Raw genomic sequence first — 9,681 nt, 5'->3', positions numbered from 1 at the left:
CCACGGAGCGGAGCCGCGGGCTTTGTGGCTGGAGGGGGCGGGGCCTCGCGCGCCCTGGGCCCGCCCCCCCATGGACACACACTCGCGCGCGCGCGCGCGCGCCTAAAGCCGACCAATCCTAGGGCTGCCCTCACGGGGAGGCCCCTGCAGCCCCGCCTCCTACTTGGCCTCTGCTTGCGCGTATTTCTCCGAAGAGTCCCGCAGCTTGCATTGGGTCGCCCCCCGTGGAGACACACCCACACATTTGGCCGGCTCCCGTGGACACACCCACCCACACCCACACCCACGCGCGCCGAAATGACCAATCGTGAGGCTGCCCAAGCGAAGAGATTCCCCTGAGAGTCAGCTGTTTGTCTAGTCTCTGTACGCGCCGTATGTCTCCAAAGAGCTGCGCAGCTCGATTCCTAAAGGCGTCCCCACGTGTGGGGGGCGATATTGTCAGAGAAGGAAAAGGGGGCGCTTCCCCGCTTCAAGGACACACGCCTCTGCGGTAGCCGCTGCTGACCACCCAGCTGGCAAAAGGTCACCTCCTGCCCCCAACCCCGCCATTAAATCATTTACTAGGTTCCAAAGGGAGGAATTTGGCTCCGGGAATTCGAACCTCTGAGGTCAGGGTCGGGGGCGAGCGTGGGAGAGAAAGGCTTTGAATGGAAACAAAGTAAATTACTTTAAGGAATTTATAAAATTCACACTTTGAGGGACAGCCGCTGAGCCCTGTCGTGAATGTGCCCGCAGGCCCATGACGCAACGGTTCCGTGTGGAAATTTCTGGAAAGCAGTAATTTTTCGAATAATACATCTTGAGGGTTTTTTTTTTTTTTTTTTTTTGGTTTGTTTTTTGTTTTTTACCTACAGGCTTTGGAAAGGGATGTGACAAAATGTTACTAACCTATGTCGTGCTAATGTATGACATACATTAGTGGTGTTTGTATTTTGTTTTGTTTTGTTTTTACCATGCAGCTTCTTCATTGGGAAAATACAAACTGATTTGAATTTTAAAAAGGAGGCAAAGAAAAAAAAAACTGAGTGGCTGCATTTTTGTGAGCACGTGTCATTGAGAACACGGGGCTCTGTTTGTCTCTTCTTGCTTTTGACAAATTTGTTGCTTTGCATTTTGATACAGTTTCAGGTTTACAGAAAAGTTGCCAGGGTTGTACCCTATTTGTTTTATTTTCTCTGTAATACATGTATGCACACACATCGTATACTTTTTTGTATTTCTGAACCATTTGAGGGTCAGTTGCAGGTATGATGCCCCCCAGTTCTTCCGTGGGTGTTTCTTAAGAACAAGAACATTCTCTTGTACAGTGACAGTACAATGACCAAAATCAGGAAATTAACATTGATTCAACATCCGGTCTCTTTTGTGAATCTCATCAGTCGTCTCAATATTATTCTTCAGTGATCACTTTTTCTCCTTTTCTGGGTTTCAATCTAGAGTCACACTCCACATGTAGTTGCTATGTCCAAAGTCTCCCTTAGTCTGAACAGTTCCTTAGTTTTCTGTGTTTCGTGACATTCCCATTTTTGAAGAGTATAGGGCAGGGATTTTATAGTGTCCTCAAGTTGGGCTATTAACCTTTAAAAAGAAAACTACACAAATATTGTGCCCTTTTCAGTGTATAATATTAGGCAGCACATGGCAGTTTATCCTACTATTATTGGTGATGTTATCTGAAACATTAATGACTGGAATCTTTTTTTTTTTTTTTTTGTCTTTTTGTCTCTTTTTTCGTGTCCGGCAACGGATCGCAACCCTCAGTGTCGCGCCCGTACCGGACCGGCAAAGGGATCGCAACCCTCGGTGCTGCACCCGCACCTCGCTCAGCCAGTGAGCGGAACCGGTCTGTATGTGGGATCCGAACCCTCGGCGGGAGTGCCGCTTCGCTTCCCAAGCGGCGCACTGTAGCAGTGCGCCACCGGGCCGGCCCTAATGACTGGAATCTTCAAGAAGAAATACATTTTACCTTATGGCTCAGCACACAAGATGTGTGTACCTGAAAGAAAAGTTTCACCCAACAAGATTTCTTCTTGCTACTTTCTTGCACTCTGAGATTTTCTGTTTTCTTTTCCTGCTGAAGGAAGGGGTGCTGGTGGGGGTGAGAACAGTGCTAGGCTGAACTTGAGGGCAATGGTGGGATTTCTGTAGGCACCTACATTCTGATGATTGTTCGGTTATTACAAGAACCAATTTCTTCTGCTCTACAAGTGTCTATTACAGTGCCTGGAACACTGGGGCATTTGATATATATAGTCATCCCTCAGCATCCAAGGGGCATTGGTTCCAGGACCTCCCCCAGATACAAGAATTGGCAGATGTTCAGGTCTGTGATATAAAATGGTGTAGTATTTGCATATAACCTATACAATCCTCCCATGCACTGTAAATCATCTCTAGATTATTTATAATACCAAATACAATGTAAACGCTATATAAATAATTGTTATACTGTATTGTTTAGGGAATAATCATAACAGAAAAATGTCTATGCATGTTTAGTACAGATGCAGTGTGGTTTTTTTTTTTTCTGAATATTTTCAATCCGAAGTTGGTTGAATTCACAGATGTAGAACCCACAGATATGGAGGGCTGACTGTCTTTGTTGAAGGAATGAAAAAAAAAATGCCAGCTATTTATTAAGTAGTCCATAAAAGAACAAAGCTATTATTAGAATATGCCATGCCCCCGAGTCCTTATGTTGATTTTGGAATAAGGCAAAAATGATTTTAAGAGAAGCTTTGTAAAATCTCTCAATGATGCCTGTTAGCTATTCTTATACTAGAATATTGGGGGGTAGAATCAGGACTGATTAATAACATTTGCTTATTGTCTGGCAGAGGCTTTTTCTTTAAAGTGGATTTTCAGATATATGTCAGTTTTGAAAAAGTAGTATACATACATAGTAAAAAATAAAAATCACGTTGGGCACATTTATTATGTCCCTTCCAGAGGGACGGTTTTCCCAATTGTCCTTTTCTTTTTCCCCATTTTTGAAGTGTAATTTACATACGGTAAAATTCATCCTTTTTAGTGTAAAGTTCTATGAATTCCAATTGATAGATGTATATCACCACCACAGTCAACGTGTAGAATGGTTCCACTGCTCTCCCATTTCCAGAATTCCCCTGTATGCTTTTGTAGTCCCCTCCCCAGTTCCAGCCACTGGGGCCACTGGGCTGTGTCCCTTGTTGCTATAGTTTTGCCGTTTCCAGGATGTCATATAAATGGAATCATACAGTGTGTAGCTTTTGAGACCAGTTCCTTAAACTCAAAATAATGCATTTGAAATGTGATTCATGTTGTCATGGTAGGAGTGTTTTATTCCTTTTCATGGCTGAGTAGTATTCCCTTGTATGGATGTACCACAGTGTGTTTACCCATTCCCCAGCCGAGGGACATTTGGGCTGTTTCCAGTGTGGAGTGATAATGAATGTAGTTTCTATCAATGTTTGCATGCAGGTTTTTGTGTGAACATAGGTTTCCATTTTACCTGGGTAAACCCCTAGGAGTGGGATTTCTAGGTTGTGTGGTAAAGTTAAGAAGTGTATGCTTAATTTTATCAGAAATTGCCAAACTTTTCCAAAGTAGCTGTCCCATTTTGCATTTGCACAATGGGTGTCTGTTTTTTCCACAAATGAGTTAGACTCCTTAGACGCTGCTGTGCACCTTGCTTTTTTCACTTAATGCTGTCTTGGAAGTGATTCCAGCATCAGTGTTCATAGGTCTATCTCTTTTTTTACAGCTGCATACTATTCCACCTCCTTGATTCACACTCAGTTATTTACCCAGTCTCTTGTGATGGGTCTTTAGGCTGTTTTTAGTTTTTCGCTCTTATAAACACAACTGGTTAAGGTTCAATGGGGTGAAGACTATCCTCATCCAGGCGTCTGTGTGTACATGTGCTCTCCTGTCTGCAGGTTAGTTTCTAGAAGTGAAAATACTGGGTCTCTTTGCTTTGAACCACCTGCCTTAAGCAAGTTGTAGTTTCTGTAGACCTTCTGTCTAGAGAAAGTGCCCTTTAGTGGGGGCATTGTACTTACTTTGGAGGGTCCACCAGAGGATTCTGACACAGTTACCTTCTTCTGCCTCCACCAATTTAGTTAAATTTTAGTCTTCAATCTTATCAGCAGGGTATAGTGAAAAAGCCACTCCAGGCGAAAGTTTCAGAAAGGCAGTGGCTGCTTCTGCTCATGTAACTGAGAGCTTCTGGAAACTTTAGGGAGAATTGGGGAAATTTGGAGCAGCAGCCCAAAGTGGCTTTGCAGGGGCGATGAATGGACAGAGAACTTGCAGTTTTGGAGGGGGGAGGCCTGGGTAGATGTCCCCTGCACATGCAGCATGCAGTAGTCCTTGGAAGGTGTGACAGCTCTGGATCGCTTGGCATCTTCACCAAAAGGCTGCCATCTTCTCTGGCAGCAACAGCCCGGGTGCTGACAGTCCATAACCCAAACCAGAAGTGGGCTAAGAACTGACGCTTGGGCTGGTGTGTATGAGAGGGTGAGATGAGGGGCCCAGGGAGAGGAAAGTCAACCCCCTCTCTACTGGGGCTGTTTCTCATTTTGCAGAACATATGGTTTTCATAATGTCCACCCTTTGCAATCTGTCCCTGCAGAGGCAGCCACTGTTTTGTGGCTCCATCACTTTCGTCCTTGTCACTTTCCACCCTGGGCTGCTTGTGATCTTCACATGGAGCTCTTTATGGTCTCTTTGACAATTAACTGCTAGAGGGACTAGTTTGGGGAGAGAGGGGATGTTGGAACCTTCTGCACCCATTTAGAGAACTCCCACTAAGTTAGGGGGTAAAGTGGTAGCCTTGAGTGGCATTTCTACTTGTTCTATTTTTCACTGACAAATGATAATTGTATATAGTATATATTTATGGAGTTCAGTGTGATGTTTGAATATAGGTTTACATTGTAGAATGATTAAGTCATACTAATTAACAAATCCATCACCTCCCATACTGATTTTTTTTTTTTTTTGCTGTTGAAAACATTTGAAATCAACTCTTTAAGCAATTTTAAAATATATGATGCATTATTATTTGTCATAGCTACCATTCTGTGCAGTCACTAAAGCTCATTCCTCTTAGCTAATTGGAATTGGTATCCTTTGGTCACCATCTCCCCACAGAGCGGGAGACACGTGGAGTTGGTTTATAGTTATCAAAGTACAGTCTTCAAAGAGTTAAAAAGACAACTCATGCCAAAAAGTGAAAACACAGGTTAACACATTTATTTCACCTTTAATGAGGGCACAGCAGGATGGTAAAACAGAAGCGTTTCTAATCACTGAAGTAAGATGGCAACGTTAGATACAAGACTGCTTAATGTCCGACAGGACATTAAAACTGTAATAAAACTGTGATCTTTGGGGGTTATCTTTTCTACTGGATAAAAATGATTTGCAACATATGCATGTGTCAGTTAATGTCTAACTTCCCAGAGTCTAGGCCCTAGTAGAAACAGCGAAAGTGATCACAGGTACATTTCGTTAGTGCAGGGGTGGTTAAACTATCTGGCCGGTCACTTGCCTTTGTAAATAAAGTTTTATTGGACACAGCTGTGCCTCTTCATAAACATGGTCCGTGGCTGCTCTCACACCACAATGGTAGCGTTGAGTCGTTTCAACGGATACTGTATGTCCTGCAAAGCCTCAAATATTTGCTTGTGGCCCTTTGTAGAAAAAGTTTGCCAACCCCGGTGCCAGAGAATTAAATAATCCTCAGATGGGCCTCTTAGACAGCACTGCAGTGTAAGATGGAAAAGTCCTGTAGTCACCCTCTGACCTCATTTGCAAGGGTCGGATAATTTTTCTTGCCATTGTCTAGGCCGGAAGGCTTATGTGTTTGAGAGGTGTTTGTTAGGTGTTTGATGACGCCTCTTCTGAATGAAAGGGCTGACCCTCTGGTGTGGCCTCTGCCCAGGAAATGGGTCCCTTCCTGTTCTTCCATGTGCCTTGCCAGAGAGCTGGGTCTTTGTGGGCCCTAGGTAATTGCTGTCTGCCTTCTGTATTACTTCCTCCAATTGAGTTTCAGCCCTCAAGTTCCCACAGATGTGTCACTATTGAAGATGATGATAATAATGATACTTCCACTGGCTAATTTTTATCAAGCTTAAAAATGTATCTGTCAAAAAATCTTGTGTTTTGCCTACATCCTTCCATTTAGAAGAAGGTAGGGGACTCTTCTCATCCCCATTTTACAGATGAGAAAACCGAGGCTGCCATTTGTTCTTTAGAGAAATCTTTATGGCATGTCCGTTTAGGTGGTAGCGGGTGTCCTGTCACCAAAGCCTTGTCTGTGTGGATCCTGGAGACAACCGCAATCATTCTTCGAGCCCAGGAATGTCAGATTTAGACCAAAAGATGGAGATTACAGTCTTGGCCCTGCTGCTTTTCAACTAGGTCCATCTTTTTGCCTCAGTGCGACAGAGAAAATGTTATTTACCCCACTCCCTGCCAGGGTATTTGTTCAAATTAAGTAAGAACCTAATGAGTGGCATGCAAGCCCTAAAAAAAACCCCACAGACATTGGTGGGTGTCTCCTCGGCATTTCATCCTGCTCCTCTTAGAGCTTCTTTGTTCTTTTTGGATCCATGTAAAAACATCAAAGTATGCACATGTGCATATACACTCCAGATATTGCGTGTAATTTTCCAGGGGGCTTGTGGAACTCCTGCAACTGGGAGCCCCTGGGTAAGTTCTGGAGCCTGAAACTGTACCTGACACCCAGAAGGAGCTCAGCAGACAGTGTCCGTTTAGAGAGAGGAGGAAGGATTTTGGAGCAGTTGCAAGTCCCCAATTTTTAGCCAGTGGCTCCAGAACTCATCCAAGGTTCTCCCTCTATCTAAAAGGACACATGTCTGCTAAGCTCCTATGGGTGCCAGGCCCAGTTTTAGGAGTGGGTGCACTAAATGGGGAACACACATGGCCCTGCCCCCTAGGACTCCCCTCTAGACAGTCAATCAAAAGCACCCAGGATCATTTTTTAAGAGTGATAAGTGCTGTAAGGAGAATGTAATAAGATAACGTGTTAGAATGTGGTTTGAGAAGGAGGGGCAACTTCTGCTGGGAAGGTCAGGGAAGCACTTTGTAAGGAGTTGAAACCTGAAGGACAAGAAGGAGCTGGCCACGAGGATACAGAGGGTCGGGTGCTCTGGCCAGCCAGATAGCATGTGCAAAGGTCCTGAGGTGGCACTGAGCCTGGATGTGTGAGGGGCAGAAAGAAGGGCATAGTGAGGCTGGTAGAGACTAGACCCCAGGGGGCCTGAAGGCCTTGGAAAGGAGTTTGTTTTTATTCTCTAACCTTAAGCTGTCCTATATAGGAGCCAGTAGCCACCTGTGACTATTAAAATTGAATGCAATTAAAATGAATGAAAATGAAATGCAGTTACAAGTTTGGCTCTTCCATAGAAGCTGGAACCCTTGTACATTGTTAGGGAACGGTGGAACCTGTGCAGCTGCTGTGGGAAACAATGTGGCTGTTCCTCAGAAAATTAAATATAAAATTACTATATAATCCAGCAATTCTGCTTCTGGGTATATACATAAAAGAATTGAAAGCAGGGACTCAAAGAGATGTTTGTACTTCCATGTTCATAGCAGCGTGATTCACAATAGCTAAAAAGTGGAAGCAACCCAAGTGTCCATCCACAGATGAATGAATATACACAAGGAAGGAAATTCTGATACGTGCCACAACGTGGATGAACCGTGAGGACACTGTGCTCAGTGAAATAAGCCAGATGTAAAAGGACAAACACTACGTGATTCCATTCATAGGAAGTCCCTAGAGTCATCAGGTCCATAGAGACAGAAAGTAGAATGGCGGGTGCCAGGGGCTGGGAAGGGGGATGGGGAGGGAGTGTTTTATGGGGACAGAGTTTCAGTTTGGGAAGATGAGAAAGTTCTGGGGATGATGGTGGTGATGGCTGCACAGCAATGTGAATGTGCTCAATGCCACTGAAAAAACTGTGCACTTAAAAATTGTAAAGATGGTGAATTTTGGGCCGGCCCCGTGGCGCACTTGGGAGAGTGCGGCGCTGGGAGTGCAGCAGCGCTCCTGCCGCGGGTTCGGATCCTATATAGGGATGGCTGGTGCACTCACAGCGCTCACTGGCTGAGCGCAGTGCGGCTGGTCTCAGAAAGGACAAAATAAATAAATAAATAAAAAATAAAAAAAAAGATGGTGAATTTTATGCTGTGTATATTTTATCAGAATTTTTTTTTAAAGTTTGGTTTCTCGGTTGCACCAACCACATTCAGTAGCCACAGGGCAGAAGTGGCTGCTGTGCTGGACAGAGCAGAGAGAGAACATTTCCGTTGTCGCCGAAAGTGGGATCAGACAGTGCTGCTCATACACACAGACGCAGCTTCCAGGGCCACTTTTGTTGCCTGGTCCAGCTGGGGGGATCCACTTGGTGCGGGGAAAGTTCACCGCGACAATCATAGAGCCTGAGGATTTGGGGTGAATAACACTCGCCGGCTTCCAAATCACCTTTCAAACTGTGCAGGGAGTGAGGGAAGAAAGCGCCTTCTCGAACAGGCCATGCACATGGCCGAGGGCTGAAAAGCTGTCTGTCCAGGGACGAGTTTGCTGACAGCCTGGGAAAGGTAGGGCACAGGCCAGATGCCGAGGCACCGAAATCAAGAGGTAATTAGGAAGTGAGTAGTGAGACATCGGGAGAAAAGGCACGTGTGATAAGCTGCTGGTACAAGCCAGGGTGGAGTCCAGCCTTCAGAGGACAAATTCAGTTTCATCAAAACAAAAAATCCCTCCAGCCTCAAATTGTATGCTCAGGCCCTGCCCTCACCTGAAGAGCCTTCTTTCTTTCCATTCACTCTTTTTCATCCTTCAGGTTGCAGCAGAAATGTCACCTCCCCTTACCACCCAGCATGTGCAATTGCACATTGGCCTATTTAGATAACTAATATGCCTCCTCCATTAGACTTTGTGCCCCCAAAGGCAGGGTCTTCGCCCGCCTTTTTCCCCTGCAGTGGCTACAGAATCTAGATCCGTGCAAGCAAATGTCTGTTGAAGCAATCGATAGCTTTTGGGCCAGTTACTTAACCTCCCTGTGCCTTGGTTTCCCCATTTGTAAAATGGACAAAATGGAGATAACAATGTGTCTATAAGCCGGGCACAGAAAGAGAAATACCACACGTCCTCACTCATAAGTGGGAGCTAAAAAATAAACAAATGAAAGAAAGAAAGAAAGGTACAACAATCACAATACTATGTCGAACTTTCAAAAGGAGAGAACAGAACTGAGGCTACTGTAGGTGGGAAAAGGGGAGGGGATAAGAGAGGAATTGGTAAAGGGCCACGAAAAACAATTACATTGTAAAATGTCAAATATGCTAATTATCCTGATTTGAGCATCACATATTGCGCACAGGTGTTGATATTCGACTCTATATCCCACAGATAGGTAAAATCAACTCAGTTACAATAAAAAAAGTTTTTTGAAAACAATGTATCTACTTCACAGTTGGGGTACAATGGGGTGCTGGAGCCCACTGTAAATTTGCAGGAAATTTGCAAGCTATTTGTTAAACACAGACATTATTAAAAATTAAATTATATGAATCTGCAATTAAGTTATGTTAAAAAAACAAAGGTAATGAATTCTCAAAACTCACCATTTCTTAATTATCTTCTTACATTTTTCTATTATTTGT

General features: G+C 44.2%; 1 protein-coding gene across 1 annotated transcript in view; it reads left to right on the top strand.

The window, feature by feature from the left end:
- LOC103604564 (insulin receptor) overlaps positions 1 to 9,681 on the top strand; it is a 118,130-nt gene that overhangs the window by 76,945 nt on the left and 31,504 nt on the right. The gene's annotated exons all lie outside the window — the stretch shown is intronic.

This window comes from Galeopterus variegatus, unplaced genomic scaffold (assembly GCF_000696425.1).
Source record: "Galeopterus variegatus unplaced genomic scaffold, G_variegatus-3.0.2 Scaffold5239, whole genome shotgun sequence".
NCBI classification, from domain to species: Eukaryota; Metazoa; Chordata; class Mammalia; order Dermoptera; family Cynocephalidae; genus Galeopterus; species Galeopterus variegatus.
This window is presented reverse-complemented; position numbering and strand designations above follow the sequence as displayed.